Source organism: Terrapene carolina, unplaced genomic scaffold (assembly GCF_002925995.2).
Source record: "Terrapene carolina triunguis isolate 2854851 unplaced genomic scaffold, T_m_triunguis-2.0 Scaffold95, whole genome shotgun sequence".
NCBI lineage: Eukaryota > Metazoa > Chordata > Testudines > Emydidae > Terrapene > Terrapene triunguis.
This window is the reverse complement of record NW_020664446.1, coordinates 15,541,989-15,569,239: the sequence shown is the minus strand read 5'-3', so window position 1 is coordinate 15,569,239 and position 27,251 is coordinate 15,541,989.

Genomic DNA, 27,251 nt, shown 5'->3' with positions numbered 1-27,251 from the left:
GTGCATTGTAGGAGAATTTTACCTAACGCATCTGGAGGCATCCTCAGTGGAACTATGAACAATTTACACCAGCTAAGGTCTGCTTCCAGGTAGTTTCCACTACTGCAGATGAGATGCTTGATTAGCTGAAACAGTGGTCTGATCCCGTATGACATACACATGTTCCTGTGATGAAGAATCTACCACACCTGTGTATTTGCCATACACAATATGTCTGCAGGTGTGCCTCTCCCTCAGCCAATGTGATTGAGGTGGAGAGGAGAAGGACCAGGAGGCAAAGGAGGAAGAGAAGAAAAGGGAATGGTGACATACTTATGAGTAACAATACCCTATGACACAACAGTGAGCCAAGCTGTTCACCAGATTTGATTAAATGAATGGAGGTTTTGAGCAAGGTTCGGAAAGGAGATGTAAGGGAGGGCTGGCAAGAGATAGGACTAAATATTCAGCCAACTGCTATAATAATGCCTATGAGTTTTGTATTTCACTTGTAGTTGCAGACCTGCATTTGTTTTTGTGTGGGCAAAATTATGATGATGACTTATAAGGCACTAGTGTGGATTCTACCTGTGCAAAAATTATTGCTGGTGAAATTTTAAGCAGCCAGCTTTGAATATTTAGCCCATAGAGACCTGATGAACAAAATTAGATTACTCCATAATTTAAAAATAGTTCTTTACTAATTAAAGAGTGATGAAGCTTTCAGCCTATCTAGGTCAGGAAGCACAGAACACAAGGAAGCCAGTTAGAGGTAGTAATGAATGGTGTCACAAAAAAGATTTGCCACATCAGTCCCTGCAGCTGCTGCACATGCTGTTTCCACCATTTCTGCTGATAAAGGGGAAACAAACAGCTCTCCACTTCTGCAGTTAAGGCTGAAGCTAATGTTAAGCTGACAAATCAACTTTTAGAGTCCTGGGAGACTTGGCAAAGCTATCAAGAGGCACAAAGGCTACTAATGCTTATGTCATACTTCTCAACTCTCACATTTTACCCAGGAGACATCACATTTTCTGGCTTAAAAAATTCTTGATTTTTTATATTCTCTTGGGCAAAATCAAAGCAGGCCCATTAATTCAATGAGCGCACGTATTTCTCTGCTTGATATTTTTCTCCACAAAACTCTCACTGTTCACTTTTTGAAGTAGGGAAGTATACTCTAGTTTGATCCTGATGCTCTGAAGGATACGAGTATTAGGAAACTCAGCATACAACAGGATCCCAGCCTCTGTCATTCATTGCATCACAGCATTCAGAACATGTAGAAACTCATAGGTAGGTGGAGAGACCACCATATACCAAAATGCAACACTTAAAAGAAGGCTGTAGAGTAAATTGCAATGAAGTGTTTCACTAATATGTTTGAAATAGGCATAGCAAGTAGTATAGTGGTATAAGAACCTAGATACTATAGAATAGAGTACAGAGCAGTCTCACACTTACGCACAATATAATAGACAACTAGAAGTAACCCATAAAACATTTGCACTTATCTAGCAATATTCAGGTTCATCTCCTCAAAGATGTTGGCATGGTCACACACACATTTGAGCAGCTCTGACATTCCATCTAGCAGAAGGCAGTCGTGTGGGAAGACGGACAGAGAGACAGACATGACTTTATAAAAAGACATTATACAATCATTATAAAACACTTTTCTCACAATTGGCCTAAATCTCTTCAGTCTCACAATCCTCAAATAAAGGCAAGTTGTTCAAATCTCTTGAAAACTATTGTGTTGTATTACTTGGAAAAATTAAAAGGATTTAATCATAAAGGCCTCAAAAAGAGGAATTCCAAAATGAGGGTTGCAACAACTTAAGGTTCAAAAGATGAACAAAGAAAAATGTATGGATCAGTCAGCTTAACATCAGTATCTGGTAAGATACTAGAACAAATTATTAAACAATCACCTTGTAAGCACCTAGAGGATAATAGGGTCATAAGGAATAGCCACCATGTATTTGTCAAAAAACAATCATGCCAAACCAACGTAATTTCTTTCTTTGACACGGTTACTGGTCTAGTGGAAAGGAAGAAAGCAGTAGATGTGATAGATATTGATTTTAATAAAGCTTTTGACATAGTCCCACATGATATTCTCAAAAGCAAACTAGACAAATGTGGCCAAGATGAAATTATTATAAAGTGGGTGCACAACTGGTTGAAAACAATATACAAAGAGTAGTTATCAATCATTCTCTGTCAAACTGGGTGGACATATGTAGTGGGATACCACAGGGGTCAGTTGTGGGTACATCACTATTAAGTATTTTCATATTTTCATTAATGACCTGAATAATGGAGCAAAGAATGTGCTTATAAAAATTTGTGGATAACACCCACAGCTGGAAGGGGTTGCAAGCACTTTAGAGGACAGGATTAGAATTCAAAACGACCTTGACAAATTGGAGAGTTGGTCTGAAATAAAGATGAAATTCAACAAAGACACGTGCAAAGTACTTCACTTATGGAGTAAAAATCAAATGCACAACTTCAAAATGGGGAATAACTGGGTAGGTGGTAGTACTGCTGAAAAGGATCTGGGGGTTACAGTGAATCACATGTGGAATATGAGTCAATAATGTGATGCAGTTGCCAAAAGGGCTAGTATAATTCTGGGGTATATTAACAACAGAAGTCTCATATGTAAGACACAGGAAGTAACTGTCTGCTTTTCTCGGCACCGGTGAGGTCTCAGCTGGAGTGTACTGTGTTCAGTTCTGGGCACCACACTTTAGAAAAAATGTGGACAAACTGGAGAATTCAAAGAAGAGCAGCAAAAATATTAAAAGGTTTAGAAAACCTGAACTATGAAGAAAGATTAAAAAAACTGGATATGATTAGTCTTGAGAAAAGAAGATTGAGGGGGGACCTGATGATAGTCTTAAAATATGTCAAAGGCTGTTATAAAGAGGAGAGTGATCAATTGTCCTCCATGTCCACTGAAGGTAGGAGAAGAAGTAATGGGCTTAATCTGCAGCAAGGGAGATTTATATTAGATATTAGGAAAACCTTTCTAACTATATACAGTAGGTCAGTGCTTCTCAAAGTTGGGCCGCTGCTTGTTCAGGGAAAGCCCCTGGCGGTCCGGGCCGGTCTGTTTACCGGCCATGTCCGCAGGTTTGGCCGATCGGGGCTCCCACTGGCCACGGTTCGCTGCTCCAGGCCAATGGGGGCTTCAGGAAGTGGCGCCGGCCGAGGGATGTGCTGGCCACCCTTCCTGCAGCCCCCATTGGCCTGGAGCGGCGAACCGTGGCCAGTGGGAGCCACAATCGGCTGAAACTGTGGACGCGGCAGGTAAACAAACCGGCCCGGATTGCCAGGGGCTTTCCCTGAACAAGCGGCGGACCGGCTTTGAGAAGCACTGCAGTAGGTAGTTAAGCACTGGAATAGGCTTCCAAGGGAGTCTGTGGAAACCCCATCATTGGAGGTTTTTAAGATGGATGAACCAACACCTGACAGGGACGATCTAGGTTTACTTGGTCCTGCCTCCGTGCAGGGGCTGGACTTGATAACTTCTCGAGGTCCCTGCTAGCCCTACATTTATATGGTTCTATGAATCTATGACACGCAAGACTGAGGCCAGTGATGATAAAGGATCCCACATTCATTAGTTAATAGATGGCAGAATAATGTCTCACACAGCCCATGCTCAATTAAAATTCTATTTGAAGAACACTGGTACGCAACTTCCTTTATGTGAAAAGGAGTTGTGTTTGTGCATCTGAGGGCAGAACCACCACATCTTCTATGTATTACACATTAATGAACCAACCTGACATATCATATGTTTACATTAAATCATATTCCATAGGGCAATAATCTTGGTGCTACTTTGAGATGAGTGGTAAAGCTATGGTAGAAACATGCAACCAGTATTAAAAACTATATTCAGTTTCAAACCAAGCTATTCTTCTTTCATTCAAATTACTGATGATTTCTATAAAGAAAGAATGTAAGCCTAATACAATATTCTTTAGCAAATGACTGAGCTGAAAATTCGAACCCAGATTCAAAGTTCAGGGATATTCAAATTCACTGTTTTCATTCATCCTCCGACAGAAATATATGTCATGTCATGTTCAGTCTCTCTAAGCCTGAGACTGTTGGTTAGGTCCATGGTTTTAATTCAGGTTTAACTCTAATATTACTGTAATGCAGAAAGAGGAATGATAAGAACAAGCAAGCAAGAGGAGTTGGGCTCAATTGTAAGAGAAAGCATAATTTCAAGGCTCTAGCGAAAATTTGGTGGGATGAGAAACATGAACGTCTAGTTATTTAAATACAGGAGGATGGAAATAAAAAAAAGAGTTGGGCTATAGTATGGTGGAAAGCAATAACACACATATCACACAGCAAATGAGAGAAGCTCAGGAAGGAATAGAATCGTTACAGTGCAATGAGAAGGGTTGTTAGTCACCTGGTTAATTGTAATAATCTATATAGGCAACCAAACATGGATGATGTCATAGGAATAGGCCTTCCTTAAGGAACTAGAAAGAGCAGTTTATAAAGGGCTGGTAGCTGAAATACCATATAATTACTATGTGACTATTCAGAGAGAGTAGAACAAAGACTGGGAGGGGATTCCTTCAAATACTGGATATGAAATATTTGCATCAAATAGAAAGAGAACCAAGCAAGAAGGAAGCAATACTGGATCTGTAGTCCTCTTGGAAGAAATTATTCATGACATGGCAGCAGATGGACTCTTAGGAGAAAGGGATCACAACACAGAAAAATCAGTGCTGTTCAGGGGATCATGGGAATGAAAGGAGAGAGAAACTTTTAAAAAGCCACCTTTGTCAGGAAAAGAGTAAAGACAAATGCCATTGATTAGGCTTTGATTTTCAAATTGCAAGTAATAGAGGAAGGATGTTAGGAGACAATTTTAAAGAGATATTCGTAAATGTCCAATAGAAATAAGTTTCTAACTTACTGTGACCCTCTCAATTCATGTTGCCATTATAATGTTGGTACCTGTATTTCTGATTTTGAGTAATGAAAGGCATTTTCTAAACCCATTGGGGATAAGTAGGTACATACAATAGTCTTTTATGTCCTGGGGCCAGCATTTTTTATAGTCTCCGGAAGGACTGTTCTGATAGAAATCTATATCTATGTGTGCCTGCTGCATTAGTGATCATATGCAATGGCTCTGTCTGTCATGGGAGATTATGGGGATACTGCAGGCAGGGGGCAACGGATCAGCCAGGATGTGTACAAACTTCAAATTGCTGGCTACACCCCTGACTGAAGTCTACATAAATTATGTCCACCATGTCCTCATCATTTATTTCTTTTGTCATTCCTTCAAAGAACTCAGTCGTATTTTGTCTGACAGGATTTATTCTTGGTAAAAACACTGCTGGTCTTTGCTTAATATCCCTTTTCTCCTATAAATACCCAGCCCTTTCATCCCTCATGATTGATTCTCATATCTTAACTTTCAGCAATATATCTGATGATAGCTATTGAAAAGCAAGTTTCATCTGCCAAAACAAGTAGGATGAATTTAGGTGGCCTTATGCTTAAAACATCTATGTATCTGTTTATCATCTTCTAAGGTACAAACAACTCATCATTACAACAACTGCCACTGAAGAAGAAAAAGACGTTCAACAGTCAATCGATTTTAAGGGAGAATCCAGTGTCTGGAGATATCAGCTTAACTTTGTGGAACATAGAGAAAAACCTTTAGTGTAGATATTTTTCATTCAGAAATCCATTTCCCACCTACCGTATCTGTGTATATAGGTACTCCATCTAACAAGTATAAACGAATAATTAGCTTAAGTTATGATGGAGCTATTCTAATATTGGTTCTCAACAGCAGTTAAAATCTGCAAGATGTCCTTATTTACCTGAACTACAAGTTTGTTGTTATGAACTTGAATTTAATCACTGACCTTGACATATTTTCTAGGCTTCATATTCTGTTATTTTGTTTCCTCACCGTCTAAACTATATAGCGAAATCATGACTTGGTACCTGCGGCTGATAATATACATTTGCATGCTTGTGTCTTCTCTAGAGTTGGCTAATGCAATTCCATATCAGCATTTCTTAGGTCTCCCTGATGCATTGATCAGGAAACTTCAGTTAGTCTGGAATTTGGTTGCTGAAATTTTGACTGACACCATGCATGAAAATCACATTACTCTGGTTGTAAAAAACCTTCTCTGGCTACCTGTAAAGTACAGGATTATGTGTAAAGTCCTAGTTATTAACTTACAAGTCCTTAAATTGACTTGGTTTTGAATACCTCAGAGACATTCTGGAACCATACATTCCCAGTCGTTTTCTTTGGTCTCAGTCAATTGGATTAGTTCTTTTTGGCTGAAGACATTGAGCTACAGGGCATTTTTAGTGTTTGCTCTCTCCTTATGGAATTCATTAACCATGGAGGTCAGACTAGCTGACTCTGTAACATGCTCTAAATCTAAACTTAAGGGTACCTTTTCCAGATTGCTTACGACCATGTGTAAACTTTATATGATGTGCTGGTTTTTGTTAGATTTTTGTATCAAGTATATGCATATATGTGTAAATGTAGTCTCAAATTGGTTTTTTTTACATATTTCAGAGTAACATGTAGTCTGGTCTTATGTTTTTTATGCTTCTTTTCCTCAGACAATGTACTGAAATTATGCTGAAAGTCAAAGTCAACTTTATAATTTGCATATATTATTATGACCACCTTTACCAACAATACTGCAAGGATCCACAGAGAAAGGCAGATAAAAACTTAATGCTTCAGCAAGACATTCATATTTTTGGAGGATGTTTGACAGTATGATCTGGAGCAAAATTTCCAGGAATAAGAGCAGAGCGCGTGAGAAGGAGAGAAACTAATTTTTAATCTTTCACTACAAAACTGTGGATACTCACTTTTTAAATACGTAGAGCTAAATTCTGCTTTCGGTTACATCAGTGCAAACTCAAACTAGCTCCATTAACTTCAATGAATTTACACCATAGTAAACAAGAGAAAAATTTGGGCCTTAGATCAAATTAGGCTCTAATTTGAATAACTAATAAGACTGGATCAGACCATAATTATACTATACTAATAGACATACCGATGAACCCCTGTACAGTGTAATCAAGTTTACATTGATTATTCAAATTCCACAGTAGTACTGTATGCGAACATAGACCTGTCTTACTTTTACAATCTAAAAGACTGATTGATGAAATGTACAAATCTAAAGCTATGTTGACTTGCTCCCCCTTGTCCCCACACCCCAGGCCTTGGGCAAGCGTCTAACCAGTTTGTGAGTGGGAATGATGCAATCCAGAGAAAGGCAAGAGCGCAGGTAATCCAGTCTATGGCTATGTACCTCCTATTGGTGTATCACATAGGGAAGAATTTTCTATCAACAATACATGAATAACTCCACGTCCTGAGCTTGCATGCCAACACAGTTATGGGTATATGTCATCACTTTAAAAAATAAAAGCTGTTTCTATAGACTTGTAAGACATACTGGTAAGTTTGCCTGCTTTGAATTAGGCTGAGTGGTTCATGATGGCGTAAGGAGGGGAAAGACATTTTAATAAAACCAGCCAAATCAAACCTCCTCTGCCCTATCGACTTTTCACAGAACAGGTTGACAGGACATTAAAAGCTGTACCATTGCTTTCTACGTGTGAAAAGGGTGCCTAGCATCTAGATTTAATGGAGCCCTAAATAGCTATAGATAATTTATTCTAGTTATAGCTTTAAGTTCTGTTTTTCAGAGAATATAACTCTCACAAAAAAAGTGGTTTCCATGCAAATCAAAACTAGTTGAAAGCTTGCCAAGGCCAAGATGTAATATAAGATGGCATTTAAGCCTCTCTCTGTCTTTTCTGTCTCTGGAGATATCATCATAAAATAAAAGAATTCATCAGGTAACGTTTTCTTCATTATTCAACAGCACAATTCTGAAATGAAAAAGATAATTAGACATACAGTGCTGTCAACACATAGTTTATGAGGAGATTTTGATTAATTAACCATGGTAAAAGGTTTTTATATAGTCATAATTAATTTATATTTCAGGAAAAAAGGCAAACAGACACTATACATATTTTAATATTTTTCCTGGTGATAGGTTTATCAAAATGGTTCTGGTGTTTTGATGATCCTTCTGCACGTCTTTCTTTTAGGGACATCTTTCAAAGAGGCAAAGGGAGTTCTAATAGCACAACTACTATTGACTTTACACCCAGCTAACACATCTCACACTGGGACCTCGTCCTGCACCTCTATTCCTGGTCCTTTCTAACTGCATCTTTCTGTTTTCAGTAACACTAGCCTTTATCCTTAAGCACCCAGACTCAGATCCAAGGCGAAAACTATCACACAGAATAATTTCATTGTCTAGGGATTTGTGAAACTGAGCAGATTACTCATTTGTGCTTGGGTGGGGGGAACAAATGTCCATCAGACACAGTGCAGCTTCTGTATACGCATTTTAATTACTAGTTTTCAAAGTGGTTCAACTCACTGATGATGCCACCACATGGGACCTTATCTCATGCCCACTGAAGTCAGTAGGAGTCTTTCCATTGACTTTAATGTGTTCTGGGTCAGCTCTTTGATAATATTCTGGTGACACTGCTGACAGGACAACTATAAAGTGTGTCAAAAACCTGCTTCTTCTCTTGTTTTGACAGAAGCAACAGCAATAAACAGTAGCTAAAGAAAATTGTTAAACTGCAGGATCCTAAATAATACCCATTTAATTTCTGTTTAAGCATATTGGCTGTAGCATTGCACAGAATGGTTTGGAGCTATGAAAAATTCTACAATAGTTAAGATTCCTGAATAAATAATTCTCAATTAAGTGTTAGCACCTAATTATGTTAATTTATAGTAATTACCGATGCAATTATGAAATTGAAGATTAACCTGAAAATGTAGACTGGCTAATTTATTTTTATGATAGCTATATAGTAATAGCATGTGTAGAAGGACTTCTCCAGGCACAAGCATAGTAAGGGTTACTTTAACTCATATTTAGGAAGCAAGATAATCTTGCAACACTGAGAATATCTGGCTAGATTGCACCAGCATGCATATCTATCTCCAAACACCATGTTTAATTTTATTTTTTCATATTCTCATGTATCCTGCACAGAAATATTGGACGAAATGCAGAGACACCTTTGAGTATGCCATTTTTTATTAATCTTTAGTTTTTTCTTCCAAATGTTTAATCCTTTTTCTTTTACCTGCAGAAGCTAATTTCATTTTAAGTGACAAAGGAGAACATCTTTACTCTATTTTTATCACAGATAGGCTGAAGAGGCCATGTTTTGATTTTGGCTTGGCAAAACCAAAGCTAGAGATAGTTTGCTTTCTGGCTGTATTTTATGTGAACCTTCAAAGTTTGAGGGTAGGTCCAATAAAAGATTCAATGTTTTGGACTCTCTCTGATTCTCATGAGAGATGGCTACAGTAAAAAGCAAAAATAGGGGCAAAACTCTGCTCTCAATTACCCTGGTGTAAATCAGAATTACCTCCAAGGTTTACACTGCTGTAACAAAGAACAAAGTTTAGCCATGGATCTCTGTTGTAAGTCATATGACGCATAAATAAGGGTCCAGTCTTGCAATTCTTACTCACACAAGTAGTCTCATTGAAGTCAACATCAGTGAAGGCTTAAATTATCATTTATTTATAGTGCTACTTAAAATGAATATGATCCTTTGAAATCTAACAAAAATAATAAATTATATTTGTGCTGGGTTCATGAACATATCCAAGAAGTGACAAAGCAGTAAAGATTACCTCACATAGATAGATTATATATTATTTGTGTGTCACTTCCAATACTCTTTCTTTTACAACCAAAAGTACAAAAACCATGTGATTAGCCATGACACTTTGTGTTAGCTTTTACCCAGATAAATGTCAGATTTAGATAATCCTATGGGATCTACGCTGCAAACACTAAGTAACATGACTCTCTGAAGTTAAAAAAAAATGTATTATAGAGTTTCGATTTCCAAATTGTACACTGGTGCAATAGCTTTGCAGGAGCAACCCCCTCCATACGTTTACTTTCTGAATCACTGAAGATCAAGTACACCGCTACCTCGATATAACACGACCCGATATAACACGAATTCGGATATAACGTGGTAAAGCAGTGCTCCGGAGGGGCGGGGCTGCGCACTCCAGTGGAGCAAACCAAGTTCAATATAATGCAGTAAGATTTTTTGGCTCCCAAGGACAGCATTATATCGAGGTAGAGGTGTATATGGTAAAGGTGATTGCATTATTCATTAAGCAAACGATGCTGAGTGTACCTCTCTTACCCCTCTTTCTCTATGATAGTATGTTAACAACTCCAGTCTCATAGGAAAACATATTTGAAACCCATTGAATAATAAATATTGGACGCACGGGTGGCAAAGGAGAGGATTGATTTGGAAAGAGACATGGATACAATTTCTGGTCCCAACATGTGGGTTTTTGAAATGACTGATTAATTTTATTTATGAACTTAACTATGTGTATCATGATTGTGAAATACCTAAAACATTTTCTACTCTAAAGGTGAAGCACTACAACTATACTGTCCCACTGAGTCAGTGCTCCAAATTTTGCCTTCATTTGTACCCAGGTAAGTCAAATATTTATAATGGCCTCTTAAGCCTGAATGTCCTTGGGAAGTGAAGAATTGCAAGCAGGTTTTTTTTTTTTACTTCTCAGGGATCCAATATCCTTTTCAAAAAGAAGATTGCCTCTTCTGGAGTTAGATTTCGCCTTTAAGGCACAGCCTGTAGCAAGAGGGACACAACCCCCGAGGCAGGACTGAGAGACTTTGAGGAGCAACCCAGTGTTCAGAGAGGACAGGCACACTGCTATACCTTTCTGTGGGCTGGTGGCTCTATGTCCTCACTCCACACTATGCTGCTGCAAAAGGACCGGGCAGATTCTGGCCCCTGGCAATTTGGTCCTTTGGCTTTCAGTCCTGATCAGAACCAGGAACTAAACAGGTGCTAATAAATGAAAAATAATGAAATAAATTAAGAGAAATTCTCTAAACCCCACAAAAATGGTTATTTGAGCTTTGGGTGAAATCAGGTTGGTTCTTATTTAATTTGTACTGGATAGCCTATCCCTACATATGAAAGGCCTCAATATCATTATATCCTACATCCTCATGAACAGCAAGTATTGTAATCATTCTTTATTATTTGGCTGTTTAAGCTGAATGTTTGAAATATGCATAGCAAAAGGAGGCAGGCTTTCTAATTTGAAACAGAATCTGATACTGGGAGAGAGAAGGTGTGGACAGAGGAGTGAGAACAGCAAATCGAGCCCAAGTACTATATTACCATGCCACTTCCCCCCCCCACCCCTTCAATAACTGTGGGTCATTGCTACTGAAATCTGGCTGTTGCTGTTGGTTAACTAACAAATGCAAAAATCATACACCTGTCTGCCAAATATGCACAGCTGCATGTTTGTTGCTGCTGATCCAACCATCTGCAGAATATACCAGCCAGTGAAAGAAGAAATCCATAGCATAGTTAAGAAAAAACATTTTTATTTGCTGAGTTTTGTGCTGCAACTAAGAACAGGCATTTGTTTTCAGGGCTGTTGGGAGAGAATACTGCATTTTTGATCAACAGCTATGAACTCAAACTGGGATCCCCAACCAGTAGCCAACTGATTTTAGCATGCCTAAGATCCAAAGGGATTCTGACATCAAGGGCCTGATCCCAACTCAATGAGTTTTTGATCAGGCCCCAAGAGAGGTTGGTTGAAAATAGCTACATTGAAATATACCCACTCCACTATGCAGCTGTGGGCATCAAGTGGCATTCTGCACATTGTTCTGTTTTTATATTCCCTTTTGCTTTAGTGTGAGGGATTTTTACTGCCTTTTTTCCCATTTTTAATGTCTACATTGCAGCTTCCGAGGCTTCTCAGTTTTGCAAACTTTTTTTTCCAATGTAAACTTGCTCACCCATTTGATTTTCAAATTTCTCACAGCTCTCATGACACTGTGACCAAACGCACTCGGCATTCACACTCTACATACTACTGTAATAATCTTTGTACGAAATACACCTAGTGAGGTGTCATTTGAAAGCTAATAACTCACTGGTCAATAATATCAGGGTGAAATGTTAAAGGCACATATTCAAACTCACTGTAGCCTCCATTAGGGAGAACTGGTCAAGCAGGCCTGTCTTAAACAGAGGGATATGTGTTTACCTCAATGTGCATATAAGCTGTAAACTGAGTCTTCAGACAGTGAGAGGGGAAGGAAGAAGACAACGAAAATCTGCATTTCAGCATACACAGGTGAAAAGTAACAACATAAAGCCTCCTTCCTCCACCAGACTCCATGTATCCTTGTTCTCAGCTGAAAAGAACTTTAACTAGGGCTCACTCTCAGGAAAATGCTTTTCAAAGGATGATTGAACTATAGAAGTGAGGGGCAAAAGCACCCAGGTTCTCTTCCTGTCTATCTCTCTCTTTTCAACTAAGAAGACAAAAGAAACGGCCATTGGACTTTGGGAGCAGATCCTGACCTGAAACTTGGTTAGCAATGCTACTGAAAACCTGTGGTAAGAATTTCATCTTGAACCATGTCTAGTTTAAGTTTAGTACTAGGAAGCATTTTATCTTTATTTTTCTTGTAACCATTTCTGACTTTAATGCCTTAATACTTGTACTCACTTAAAGCCTATCTCCTTGTAATTAAATAAACTTGTTTTATTCTTTTATCAAAACTAATCCAACAGACCTAATATACCTGGTCTGTCCAGGTGAGGGCTAGACAGTGCAGAAAACACATTTTGGGGGGGAGGAGGAAGCCGGGACTGGAAGTGTGTTGGGGTCACCCTGCATGTAGTAATCAAGGCTTCTGGATGACAGAATGGCTGGTGTTTGCTGACAGGCTGCTGGGGTCAGAATTGCTGGACCAGGGCTGTGGGTGTGACCTACCTGCTGTTTGTGAGAAGACCAGGTTGGGAATCACAGCAGGAAGGCATTATGAGTCATCCTAGGTTGCAGGGCAGGTGGTGACCCCTCATGGGTCTGGTGCACCCCGGAATTCATAGTCACCCTATTGGGCCTTATTATCAAGATCTGAAGACTGTACATTTAACCTGCATCATTCAGATATCATGATAAAATATGGGATGTGGAAAATATGATGTAACTATGCAATATATGTAACCAGGCGCAGCAGAAATTTAGGGTGGAATTTTCAGAAGCACTCAGAGCTGACCTAGCAATGCCCCCACTGGGTTTACCCAATGGGTAAAACTCCCATTGACTTCAATGGGAGTAGAGATAAGCCAATACTGAGAACTTCTGAAGATCCCACCTATTAAAAAGGAGAAAAAATGAGTATTTTAGATATTTATAATTCAACTGACTGAATGTTCTTAAGGGGTGAGGAGAGATATGTATCACTTCACCTCTCACAAACCATATTCCTCCTTTGAAAAATAAGTCAGTCTAAGGGCCTGCGAAATTGAGGAAAATTAAATCAAATTAACTACAGGTGTTAATTTCAAATGGATTACTTAAACCACCTTAAAGCCCTGTGTGGATGCTCTTATTCAGAATTTAATTGGCCTCAATTTGATTTAGTTTTATTCACTTTGGAAGTTAAATGATGATGACCAGGATGGCACTCATCTCACCTTCTAACCAGAAATAAAGGAAATATTTTCCAAAAGGCCTTTCTATTTACATCCATAAATTCTGCATATTCGTCAAATTCCACACACAAAACCTACATTTTCATGTGCAAATCATCTAATTGCACATGCAAATTTGTGATTTGCATGATTAATATCAGTGTGTATGTGCAAGTGTAGCTCTTTCAAATGCAAATGGCTGCACATGTAAAATTAGTAGGTGCAATTGTAAAGGCCCATTCAAAAAATTGAACCCTAGCATATATGGCCTTCTATCAGAGGGTCACGCACAACTGTGGATGTGAATAGGGTGAATGGTCATTTCTCATGCAACTTTTTCATTGATAGGACTTGATCTGAATTGGCATGAAGTGGCACGGCCAGAACATAATACAGTATTGCTCCCTCATCTCTTTACACTAATTTCTGAAATGTCTTCATGCCACCACCACTCCGCAACATGTCCCAAAGTTTCTAATGTACTAGCAAAGAAGATTAACAATTGTTCTATACTAACAGAGCTGGTCAGAAAATGATCACTTTTGTCACCTTTGTCCGGCTTGTCCTCGTCCATCCCTCCTTGAACACAAGTCAACACCACACCATTCTATTTTGTTGCGAGCAGTTCTTTCCATTTTTGGCTAAAGAGTTTTGTCATGGGATCGGCCCAGAGCGTTTTCAGTCTGCCCAGTGGTTGCTTGTGGTCTCTGGGGATCCAGTCACTGATGCGGGTTGTCCACCTATTGTCTTGCCTGCGGACTACATGACCCACCCATCTTCGCTTTGCGTCGTACATTGCCTGCACTACATCGGTCACCTCTGTATGCCTTCGGATCTCCTCATTCAGTATATGACCACGGAGCGATATCTTACACATTCACCTTTCCATTGCTCTCTGGATGACAGCGAATTTTTCTTCCTCTGCTTTCGTCACTGACCAGCTTTCTGCTCCGTATATCATTGCTGGTAGAACAGTGGAGTTAAACAGTTCTTTCCTTTTCTTCATGGGCAGTTCATCATCCGTTAGAGACATCTTTATTTTGTTGTAACTTGCCCACCCAGCCTTTCGCCTCCTACTGCATTCCCCTTTGAGTGAGTTGTCTCTACTCAGCTACTGACTCAGGTAAATATATTTGTCAACCTCCTCGATTTCTTTCCTGTTTACAGTGATGATTCCTTCTGCGCAATGCTCATTCTACATCCACTTCGTCTTCAACATGTTCACTTCCAGCAAAAGTGTTTGCAGTTGCTGCAATTTGTTCTCTGCAAGTCACACAAAGCAGAAAATGATTCTTTCTGCAAAAATTTCAAATGAAATTAAAAGAAATCTTTTTCTGGAAAATTTCACAGGTATTTTCTGCAAAAATGTTCATTTAAAAAAAATTAAACAAAAAATGTCAACCAGCTCTATCTATCAGTGTAGTCTCAGCAGAATCTCATCTTCACTGCAACAAATGTACATATGAAGTTAATTAAAAAATAAAAATAAATTAATGGAGATATCTTATCTCCTAGAACTGGAAGGGACCTTGAAAGGTCATTGAGTCCAGCCCCCTGCCTTCACTAGCAGGACCAAGTACTGATTTTGCCCCAGATCCCTAAGTGGCCCCTCAAGGATTGAACTCACAACCCTGGGTTTAGCAGGCCAATGCTCAAATGACTGAGCTATTTCTCCCCTGCCCCCCCCAACTTGATCTTACTATGTGTATAGCATCTATTATCCCAAATGATCTCTATGTGCTTTACAAATTTAACAAACAAGATCACTACATCTGCTGCTGAAATTAAGCCATCTCTTTCTGAAACCTCAGTGCCTAACAACACTACACAAATGTTTAGGACAAGAAGTGAAGAATCAGTGATCTAATCAAGTAGAATTAAGGTAAGCAAAGTATAAACACCTAAATTGGAATTTGGGCAGGACACTGAGATTAGAAAACCTACTCTTATTATTAACATCACCATGGACTCTTTAATGGCTAGTATCCTTCTGAAGCACCATGCTTCACTGGATCAGTACTGACTCAGAATGAAAAATGCCACATAGTGAATAATCAATACCACTTCCTTCAGTTTCTTGGTATTCCTAAGAGGTCTCCTGTCCAAGTGCTGACATAAAACTGACCCTTGGTAGGTTGTGAAACAATCCTCTGTTGCACCTAGTATCCACTAGTATCCACTAGGTGCAGCAAAATTGGGGGAGCCTCAAAGGAACCAGTTGCAAGTCCCCAATCCTGAGGGCAGTACGGGGCTGGTTCAGCTGCAGCAGTTTGAGCAGCACTGAAGTTACTCCAAAAGATGCCCTCAATGCATTAGCCCCAAGTGGGTCATCCACCAGCTGGGGATGGTGCTCTAGCCATGCCTCCTACACTCCTTGGCATGATCCCTGGGCTGGGGGCTAAAAAGGAATTGGTGCAGGGCTGGCTATCAGTGATTTCCCTATACTAAGGAAATCTCCAGTTAGCTGTTTAAAGCCCTCCATATGGCCCCTTTGAACAACTGGAGCACCACAAAGATGCCATAACAGGACTCAGGCTTGCGTCCCTTATGTAAACACAACACAAGATAGTACAGCTGAAGGTTGTAGTATGTAGTGACATGCTTCAGCATTTTTGTTTTATGAAACTAGAAATTGTGTTTACTCCTCCTGGTTATAGAAGAGCAAATGAGAGTTCCTGGATTGTTCCAAAAATGTAAAGCAGGATCAGCCGTAAAAGATGTTGAAGCAGCAGCATTTCCCTGAGAAGCAGCCAACTTAGAAGTGGAATATGGATTAGTGTCATCAAGAGCCGCAGCAAAAGCTGTGGAGGCAGCCTCTGATGGGGCACTTCCCTTTTTGAACATTCTGAGACTGTATAGCACAGTCACATAGAAAATTTCTGTAGAAATATTTTCCCAGTTTTGTCCAGCTCTACAATACAGGTTTACCCTCTCTAGTTGTTCCAGACCTCAAGCTGCAGAATGAGAATGGGTGGATATAATATACAGAAGGTGTAATTTGATTTGCCTAAAATATAAAAAGAAATTATTCCCCCATTACTATACACAGAATATTGGTGGTGACAATCAGGATGTATTTATGTACTTTCAGATCAGTATATAGAGCAGACTGTAGTATTTACACAGTTACTATGATTACCTGAATAGTCTCATCCATAAGCTAACATGTTAGAATGCATTTATACAGAACTGCAAAAAATGTGTATTTTTTTCTTTTTACTCTGTAATTATTACTGCAAAAGTTCATAGCTTCTTTCCAAGATCAAGGAGTTACATTTCTTCCTTTTAATTTACATGATGTAGACCAAGGTTTTAATTACATACATGGATTCTTGATATTCACTATCTCTTCAGGAATGTGCTTATTCTAAAAAAAGTTAAATAATCCAAATGTATTCCTTATACAGAAATAAAGCTTTTTTCCCCTTCTGTAACAGAATTGCTGCTTTAAATAGTCTCTCAAGTTAGGAACAGAATGATTCTTTTATGTCTGTATTCAATTCATACTGATTAAGTATTTCATATCTTACATCCTCCTGCAATGTCACAAGAAATAAGGCCAACATTTTAAAACTGGAGTGTCTAAAGTTAGGTACCTACATCCATATTGGACAGCTAAATAGGTTTCCTGATTCTCAGAAATGCTAAGTGAGCACCTATTGATCTCAGTTACTCTAACTATTTTAATGGATTAAAGGGGTATTTTTTTTTAAAGACATACATGGGAGTCAGGTACCCAACTGCTATTAACTTTCAAAAAGAGTTAGGAAGCTATCTGTTCAATGCGCCTATGAAAACTCCCTCTAACTTTAGGCACCGAAGTTCCAAAATTTTGGCCGTCTTTAAGCATCAGAAGAGCTGCAATCTTCATCTAGTTTTCTCTGGATGTGTAATCAATACAAAGAATAAAGCCTGTTCCCACCTTAGTGTTTCCCTTTGAGTAATACCGTTTCTTATAACATATGGCAATTATCCATTCTTAGTACCATTTTTCAAACAACACTGAATAATCATTTGGTACATATGTGGTTTTCTCTTATAATTAAAAAGTAATATCCCTCTGCAGAATTTTAAAATGTACTCTCAAGAATGGATTTAGCTAAACCTCACACAGAAACTGGTGCACAGTCCATATTTTGAGTGTTTCATTCCCTATACACACTGTAATAATACATAGCCATTGCATTTGGCAACTGCACACTTTTCTGGTGTTTAAATCTGAGCCATTTTGTGTCTGTATAAACCAAGATAAAGAAGAGCAAGGATCATATTTACTCCTTTCATGGGGTCAATGTGAATATCAATTTATTATTGCTGTAAGACCATCATAGTGCTTGACACTTTAGAGGCCACTGCCCTGAGGAACTGCCAGATGCTGGGACCAGACAAAATGGGATGGGTCACTTGATGATTGCCCTGTTCTGTTCATTCCTTTTAAAGCATCTGGAATTGGCCACTGTTGGAAGACAGGATACTGGACTATATGGACCACTAGTCTGACCCAGTATGGTAATTCTTATGTTCTTAGGGAAATTACACACATTCTCCTGTAGTTTGTAACAGGATAGGTTTATCTTCCATCTGACTCTGCCCCCTATTAAACTGCACTCTCTCTGTGGATATAATCAAATGACAGCCACCTGTCCACAGGGGAAGAGTTTAATACATGTCTACATGGATACTTTGTATTCTATAATTTTTAAGCAAAATATACAAAAATCCAATGTAAGTCATTTTAAGAGTATATAACAATTAGGCCTTAACAGTTAGCTAACCCATTTTGTTCTAAAATTCAACAAACTCCAAGAAAATCTCTTTTTATACAATCTTTTGGATATGTCATTTGCCATTTATATTTGATGGCCTTAAGGAAAAAAAGTTATAAAAAGGTATTAATGCAAGTAGATAATAAAGCTGCATTCTATAAATCTATAGCAGCTTACAGTAATCATTAAAGCATGCAAAACTCTTTCATCTATTCAAAAATATGCAGTGCACAGAATGCCTGCTAAGGTGCATGACAAGTCAGAGTTAAATATATATTAATAAATGAATTAGCTTCATAAATAATAGCCATAATGACATTTTAGGAGACAATAAGTCTGAGGATTGTCAGAAAATGGTTGATGTATGAGCTTCACGTCTCAGTGATTCTTCAAAATGAATAGGCTTTGCGAGATAGTTCAGACCCACGACCAGCCTATTTCCTTGAATAATTTACTTGTTGTCAATTTGTACAGTCACATTACACATGCAAATTGTGCTGCCTGTGCAAACACCACTTGGAGATGATAAAAACAAATTTACGAAGGCTATAGAGGAAGGATTTATTTCACTTTCTCGCCCAGGTCAAGCAATACATGTATCTGACGATTGTGTGTACCCAATTTTGTTGTAATTATATCAGCAAATTATTCTTTATAATCTTATTATTTTTAGCAGTCTCCTTGTGCTTGGGATAATTAGCTTTCTTCACTCAGTGTAAAAACAATTCAACTTGCCAGCTAGGCAGGGCACAGCTCCATTATCTGTTTTGGGTTTAAATTTATTCCCTATATTCTTGGACACTTTGTGTAAATTAAAAATTTCATAGTCCCTAATACTGTACACGCTGTTCATTCAGTGATGAATTAAGGTCCCTAAACCTCTACGTTTGCTATTAGATATCTCACCCACTTTATATGTTAATCTGTGCTAATGAATTCCACAACCCCTAGCCACAGCAAGATGACTAAAATTATTACCACTTACAGAGATATGCCTTTTTCATTTAAAGTTCAATTCAAATTGCTCCCATAAACAGTCTGCCACACAAAGATACCTCCTTTAAAGGAGAGTTACTTACCTGTAAGTAGAGTTCTCTGAAGGTAGTATTATCTTTGGCTACACATTCCTAAGTTACATGACCTCTGGTTTGTGGCACAAGGAGAGTGGATTCATAGCTTGATAGTTGAGACTTTTTCTTTCAGGCACTTCATTAGCTCTGCATCTTGTGTGCCTCCAAGGTTATTTATACCACACCCTGTCACATAACTGCTCATTCCTTTTTGAGGTAGGCCCTAAACCAAGCAGTAGAGCAAACAGGCTCCTAAAGGAGAGGAGGTTGGATTGACTGAACACCTATACATTGTATTGCATTGAAGGACTTACAGTTAAGTATTCTTTCTCTGAAGGCAAATATCTATGTAACAACACTCCTGGATACTTAAAACAAACACCGCACACAGAAGGGCAACAAACAAAACAGACATATTACTTCATGTTGTAACATATCCATGGCCAAATCTGGATGTCAGGTTGCTTATAGCATGGCTACTGGGAACTTCATAGTGAGAGTGGGGATAGAACTCCTGATCCTGATCCTAAAGGACAATAATCTACTACTATAGTCTTCCCTACTAAAGGAGAATCTAGTTAGCAGTACAGGATCTCAGCCGGGCAACTGTGATCCCAACCAGCAGTGGGCACTGGTACACACAGAGACTAAACAGGGTTCATTACAATATAAAATCCATTGTTATTTGCACAAGTGAGATCATGGCAGCACATTTTTGAGATACTTTATAAGTATCAAACTTGGCCCAGAAAACTGAATGTAGAACAAAAATAATGCTAACAAGATCAAGCTTCTAGTAATAATGCTTTCCACTTATACAGCTCCTTATATTTTCAAAGTGCAGTACAAACACTAATTAATTTCACATAACACCACTGGAAGGTAGCTAAAATAGTATTTGTTTCACAATCTGAAATAGAGAGAGGTTAAGTCACTTGCCCAACCCCCACATCATCAGTCTCAGATCCAGGAATTCTTGGTTGCCAGTCCCTCTATTTACTCCTCTAAACGATGCTGATTAATATACAAGGAAAAACTCTTCTATAAAAGGTTAAGAAAACTACTCTCTGCGTCTTCCTCTGTAAAAACAATCTAAGGTTATGATTATTTCGTACAGTGATAGAGTTGGCTACCAGTAGAAGTCACCTTACCTTCTACTGCAAGAGTGGACAAAGTGCCTCCCAGACCCAAACAGGGTCCATGGACTCATGGCTCTAACAACCAACATATCAATTGATGGATCATCACTTAAGATTTTTAACACAGTATTTGAAATGTTATCATTTGTCTTACAATAGCTGAAAATTCTCACATTTAGTGTCATAGGGTCAATTTTTCACAGGTATTTAGATGACCGAAGATGCCAATAGTGGGATTTACAAAAGTGCCTAAATAAATCAGGCACCTAATTCCCATTGAAAGTCATAGGAGTTACATGACTAACCTACTTAGATCCTTTTGAAAAGCCACCTAGATGCCTATCTGCAACTTGAGACACCTAAATATATTTGAAAAGCAAGCCCATACAGCCCTGTAAGATTAACTAACCTAATTAGATTATTATTGTTACTCATTATTTGTGTTACATTTGCACCTAAGGCTCCAATTGCAATCACAGTGTCAGGTGCTGTATTAATACGTGGTCAGAGACAGCTCCTGCCCCAAACAGCTTGCACTCCAAACAGGAGAAAGAATTGCTAAACTAATTTTACAGATAGGGAACTAAGGTAGAAAGAGATTAAGTAACTTGTTCAAGTCACACAGGAAGTCTGTGGCAAAGATGATAATTATGGATATGATTTTGTCACAGCAAAATTCACAGAACAATCATGGTAAAAATGTACAAAATGAGGGTATGGTCGTGGTGGGGCTGGCTGCCCGAGCCCTACCACCTGGGGCTGAAGCCGAAGGCCGAGAGGGGCTGAAGTCGAAGCCGAAGAAGTCACAGAGTTCTGTTGAACTCATGGAATCCATGACTTCTATGACCAAATTATATCTTTAACGATAATTGAATCTAGATGTCCCAGTCCAATGTTTAACCACAAAATCATTCTTCCTTTCTGGGTGTTAATAGTGTGCTAATACTTTGGAGAGGCCTGCTTATTCAGGACTGGATAAAACAATCTTACTCAAGTACCACTTCTTAAAAACACAGATGATAGGGAAAGAATGAACAATAAAATACAAGTTTCTGAGGAACTAGTACATATTAAATGAAGATATGGATAATCTTCTCCGCAAAGAATGAAGGCTTGATTCTGAACAGCTCAGTTGCAGAGTGCTCTGAGAATAAGCACAAGTGACAAAGTGACTAACAGAACAGAGTGCATAAGCAAACCTGATCCTGAATTATACAGACCCCTACTAAGAGGCCACAAAAGTTACTCTTGCCAAGTAAAAAGAACAGGAGTACTTGTGGCACCTTAGAGACTAACACATTTATTAGAGCATAAGCTTACTCTAAGGTGCCACAAGTACTCCTGTTCTTTTTGCGGATACAGACTAACACGGTTGCTACTCTGAAATCATGCCAAGTAGTGAGAGTAAGTTCTTCTTCTTAGTGTATGTGCAACGTGCCTCAAGTGGCACATGACCAGAATTTATCACCGAATTTGGTCTGCTGGTTAGAGTTGCCAGGTGTCCGGTTTTCGACTGGAAAGGGACCCTGGCAGCTCCAGTTAGCACTGCCGACCAGGTTGTTAAAAGTCTGGTCAACGGTGCTGCAGGACTAAGGAAGGCTAGTCCTTATCTGTCCTGGCACCACGCTGCGCCCCGGAAGTGGCCAGCAGGTCTGGCTCCTAGGCAGGGGGCCATGGAGCTCCATGTGCTGCCCTCGCCCCAAGCACCGGCTCCACACTCCCATTGACTGCGAACCAATGGGAGCTGGGGGGGCAGTGCCTGCGTGCAATTGCAGCGCATGGAGCCTCCTGACCCCCTTGCCTAGGAGCTGGACCTGCTGGCCATTTCTGGAGCGCAGTGTGGAGCCAGGACAGGCAGGGAGCCTGCCTTAGCCCTGCTGCGCCACTGACCGGGAGCTGCCCGAGGTAAGCCCGTGCCCAACCCCCTGCCCCAGCCCAGAGCCCCCTCCCACACCCTGAAGCCCTCATCTCTAGCCCCACCCCAGAGCCTGCACCCCCAACCCAGATCCCATACCTCCTCCTGCATCCCTACCCCCTGCCTCAACCCGCAGCCCCCTCCCACATGCCTAATCCCTCAGCCTCACCCCACAGCCGGGAGCCCCCTCCTGCACCCCAAACCCCTCATCCCCAGCCCCACCCCAGAGCCTGCACCCACAGCCGGAGTCCTCACCCACTCCCACACCCCAACCCCCTCCCCAAGCTCAGTGAAAGTGAGTGAGAGTGGGGGAGAGCGAGCCACCAACAGAGGGGGAGTGTAGAGTGGGGGCAGTGCCTTGGGGAAGGGGCGGGACTGGGGTGTTTGGTTTTGTGCGATTAGAAAGTTAGCAACCCTACCACTGGTTGGATCATTCGCTTCTCTGGCCCAGGCTGGGTGCTGACGGGGAGCGCGACGTGAACGCTGATCCATGCTCCCTAAGGGCTAAAAGCACATAGCAAAGCATCTCATGCTGTATGCTGAGGATTATATTTAAGCGCATGTTTTCACAGAATGCCTGTTCTCTGTTATATCACCCCTTTTTTTGCCCTAAGTCTTTGAGAAGATGGGAGCAGGCATGCAAGGGGATTTAGACTGACTTGCTTTTGTTCAGTGCAAAAGACAGTGTCTAGTGCATAATTTAATTGCAACCACATGTAATCTTGGCGCACACTTGTGCTGGAGGGCAACAACCTTGTGTTCACTACCACACACTATGGGCCTAATCCAAAACTCTCTGAAAACCATGGGAGTCTTTCCATTGACTTCTACAGGCTTTGGACCAGGACCCACGCAAGGGCTTGCAGGATCAAAGCCTTACTATCAGTGCTGTAGAGAGGACTCACATTACAAGACATCATTACTATTAGAAAATATATTATCCAATATTTACTCTCATGTGCTGCCCTAGATAATGTTCTTGTGAGATTTCCATTTATTGTCCCTATGAAGTTTCCTAGGGTCTTTGTTTAGCAAGAAATGAATTTTGTTTCTTATATGGCTCTGTATGTGAAAAAACCTGTAATCCCTTTTCACAGCTTTTAAATGCCTATTTGAGTGTAATTATTTTAAAGAATTAATAAAAAGTTTTTAAAAAGCTGTGTATATAGAAAAAGGGCAGAAAAAAATTAGAAGTAATTTCACTGACTTTGCATCTTTAATATCAAACTACTATTCCTTTTCACAGTATTTTATTGTATTAAAACATAATCATGTTAGAAAATTTCCCATTAGGTCAACAAAAATGAATACAAGGTAAATACTATATTCTCACAATGATTGTTATCTACTAATACAATAGGGTCTCTTCACAATACGTTTAAACAAAAATTCAGTTCTTGATTATTTCAATTTATTTCCAAAATACTGTCTACAAAGGAGAAAATGTACTGTTTTCATATTTGTGAAAAGTTTCTTAGGTCCATTCCCCATTTCCCATTGTCAACAACAACAGCTAGTAATATGTAATTTATATTATACATACACCTTTTTTGTATATATAATTAGCTATCTTTTGTGGAAATAAGTGTATATGTGATCAATCAGGAACATTTACTTCCATACAACTCTACGCACCTTTTGTAAAACAATCAAAACAACCTGGCTATATCTTTGTGACCACAAAAATATTTTTCTGCAAATGGACTCTCTATGAATTTTTCAAGTAATTTACAAAAATGATATTGCCCCAATGCTAATAAACCCTCTTATCACGTTACTACTGTTTCGAGCAAATGTTTAAGAAAAGAGTGTGACAGTTATTGCTGTCCCATGCAGGATCCTTGGGGACCATATTATATTGGGTTTGGTTGTCACCATGGGCCACAGACTGTGTACAGCTACTGCAGGAAGGGTTGCCACAGCTCCTCCAGGAACTAAGAATAGTGGGGGGTGATTAAGGTGAATCACTCAGGTTGTAAACACCTTCAGAGAGGTACCACCCAGTACGCACGCAGCCCGTCAGGGTAATCTGCTAGCGGGCCGCAAGAGAGTGTTTACATTGACCATCCGCAGGCATGGTCGCCCGCAGCTCCCAGTGGCCATGGTTCTCTGTTCCCGGCCAATGGGAGCTGCGGGAAGCAGTGCGGGCAACAGAGCTGGTATGCCATTCCACCTATGTTATATTTGAAGCAACACAAATGGCATTTTGAACTACAAACTGGACATCTATATGAATAATCCATCCTGGTAGGGTGTAGGGATGTAAATAGGGTTTTAAAATGGTAACCTTTTAACTGATTACAATTCTATTGGTTAAACGGTTAACCATTAAGGAGTTCACATAGGCGAGGAATTAAGGGTGGTGTATGGGAGGTGCTGCAGCACCCCCACATTTTATGCAGAGATCTGCTGCTCCACACACCCGGGGTCCCAGCATACCGGCCACCAGCCCTGGGACCCGGGACGCCACGGCCACCGGCCCAGCACCCAGCACTCCACTGCAGCCCCGCGCCCAGGGTCCCGTCTGCCAGTATGTCAGCCCCGGGACTCCGCTGCCGCTGGACCATCACCCGGGGTCCCCTCTGCCAGCCCGGGTGCAGGGCTCTTCTGCCTCCCTGGACCCAGCATCCCAGCCACAGCACTCCGCGGCCACCAGCCCCGGGACTCCACTGCTGCCCAGTGCCCGGGGTCCCGGGACCCAGGCGTGGGGGGCAGAAGGGTTTAATCGTTAATCGAAACCTATAAGAATGTGCTTATCTGCTAACCGGTTAACCAGTTACACTTTTACATCCAAAAGCAGAGTATGCAGTGGAGCAACAGCAGTCATACCCTCTTCTCAAGCAGTCAAATAGAAGTTGTGAGACCATTTTAAGCCATCAAAATCATAGTGTGGACTAATGTACGGTGGTACCAAATTACAAATATTTTATATTACACTAGAATATATAGCTGAGTAATCCAACAAAGACTGTCCAACAAGAAAGATGGATTCCTCAGGCTGCTGTCATAAACTAGTTTGACTTTATAAAATAAAGCCAATGATCCTGTCTCCTGTACATGTTTTTTGTATTTATCAGTACAGTTTCTTATATGATGAATCTCATATTAATGTTATTACATAGTAGTATTTTCTTCGATGGAAAGAATAATCCCTTATTTATGACATTATTAAACGATCATAACTGGTCCTAAGAGTAACATTGCATCTGAAAATATCACCACCAGCAGGTAAGGAAAACAAAGGGAACAAAGATAAAGAGAAGTTGCCGTGACACCTGCAAATTTAAATGAGGGGCCTGAAATGACTGAAATTATGCATTATGCAGCACATTGCGATTGCTCTAGACCTTCCTTCTGCAGTTCATTAGATTAATTTTTCAAACAATAGCATCAAAAAATTGTTTAGACTACAGTTTAATTACTGGTATTTTAGTAGTTTTATGTTCCATGGGAATCTCACAGGCATTCATAAAAGGCATTGTTTGGCAGGTCTCCAGGACAGGAATTTAAGTGACAAAGGAAGTTAGATCAGTTGACTAAAAGGAAATAAATCAGATGATTTGAACATTTGGTTGACAAGGACTAGAAAACTGGTAGGAGAGAAAATACCAGAGGAACTGGAATCTGAAGCAAGTTTTGGACAAAAACATCAGCCCCCTTTGATTTTAAAGTACAGATAGGTATAAACAGGCATACAATAGCAGTATTAATGTGGCATGGTTGTGCTCCCTGCCCTTTCTTCCCATATGAGAAGAAGGGCAGAAATAACTTGCAGGACACATGAAGCAGCCAAGAAGGGAAGCATTCTGCAATAATCCTCTTGTAACTCTAACAGTCAATGACCTGTGGAACATAAATTTTGCAGGTTTGGGGAGGGTAAAGGATGGGTAATAGCTGGAATAAGGTGCAGTAGTTGCAATCTGCCTCACTATGGCTTTTTCCTTGCAAGTATGTGTAAAAGGTGGCCTTAATTTGTTCCAGTGAGATTAAGGTATATTTAGAGCTGGCCTGAATTTTGGCTTCCTTATTTGTAGATAGAATTAATTTTCAACCACAAAATGAATTGCAGATATAAATCTAAGTAGCCGATTTATGGCTGCAATTAGTGCAACTATTCAGACTTGTACCTGAAACTGAATTGTGGGTACAAAAGTGGGGACACTAATTCTGCAGATACAAATTGTGCTGAGAAATGAGAGGCTATCCCTCTGAAAACTTACCCCTAAAATGTCAGCCATATGAATCTAGCAGGCTGTAACAGTGTCATGTTTGTAGCTCTTAGAAGTTTTCTCACATTAGGGGTATTAGGAAAGAATATAGACTGGTGGCCTATCACATCTGTCAAGAATAAAAGACAATGAATAGTCAATATCAATAAATTCAGTTATCAATAACTGTTTACCTGTATAAACAATTAGATTCAATTAGTAAATGTAAATGAAATATAACTCCTAAAAATGATTTTCCCAGATGAGAGAAAAAGGGTATTCACAAACTGAGTGTGAATTTACATGTAGTTCATGAAAAAGTGATTGTTTACACAGTTAAATACTTTGTATCTGAGGTGCAAAATGAGGGCACAAAGAAAAATAAGAAACATGAATATTTGTTTTATATCTCAATATAGAACATGTTGGTATGCCCTTCAGATAAAGGCCTGATCCTGCAAACCCTGACTCACATAAGTAGTCCTTGC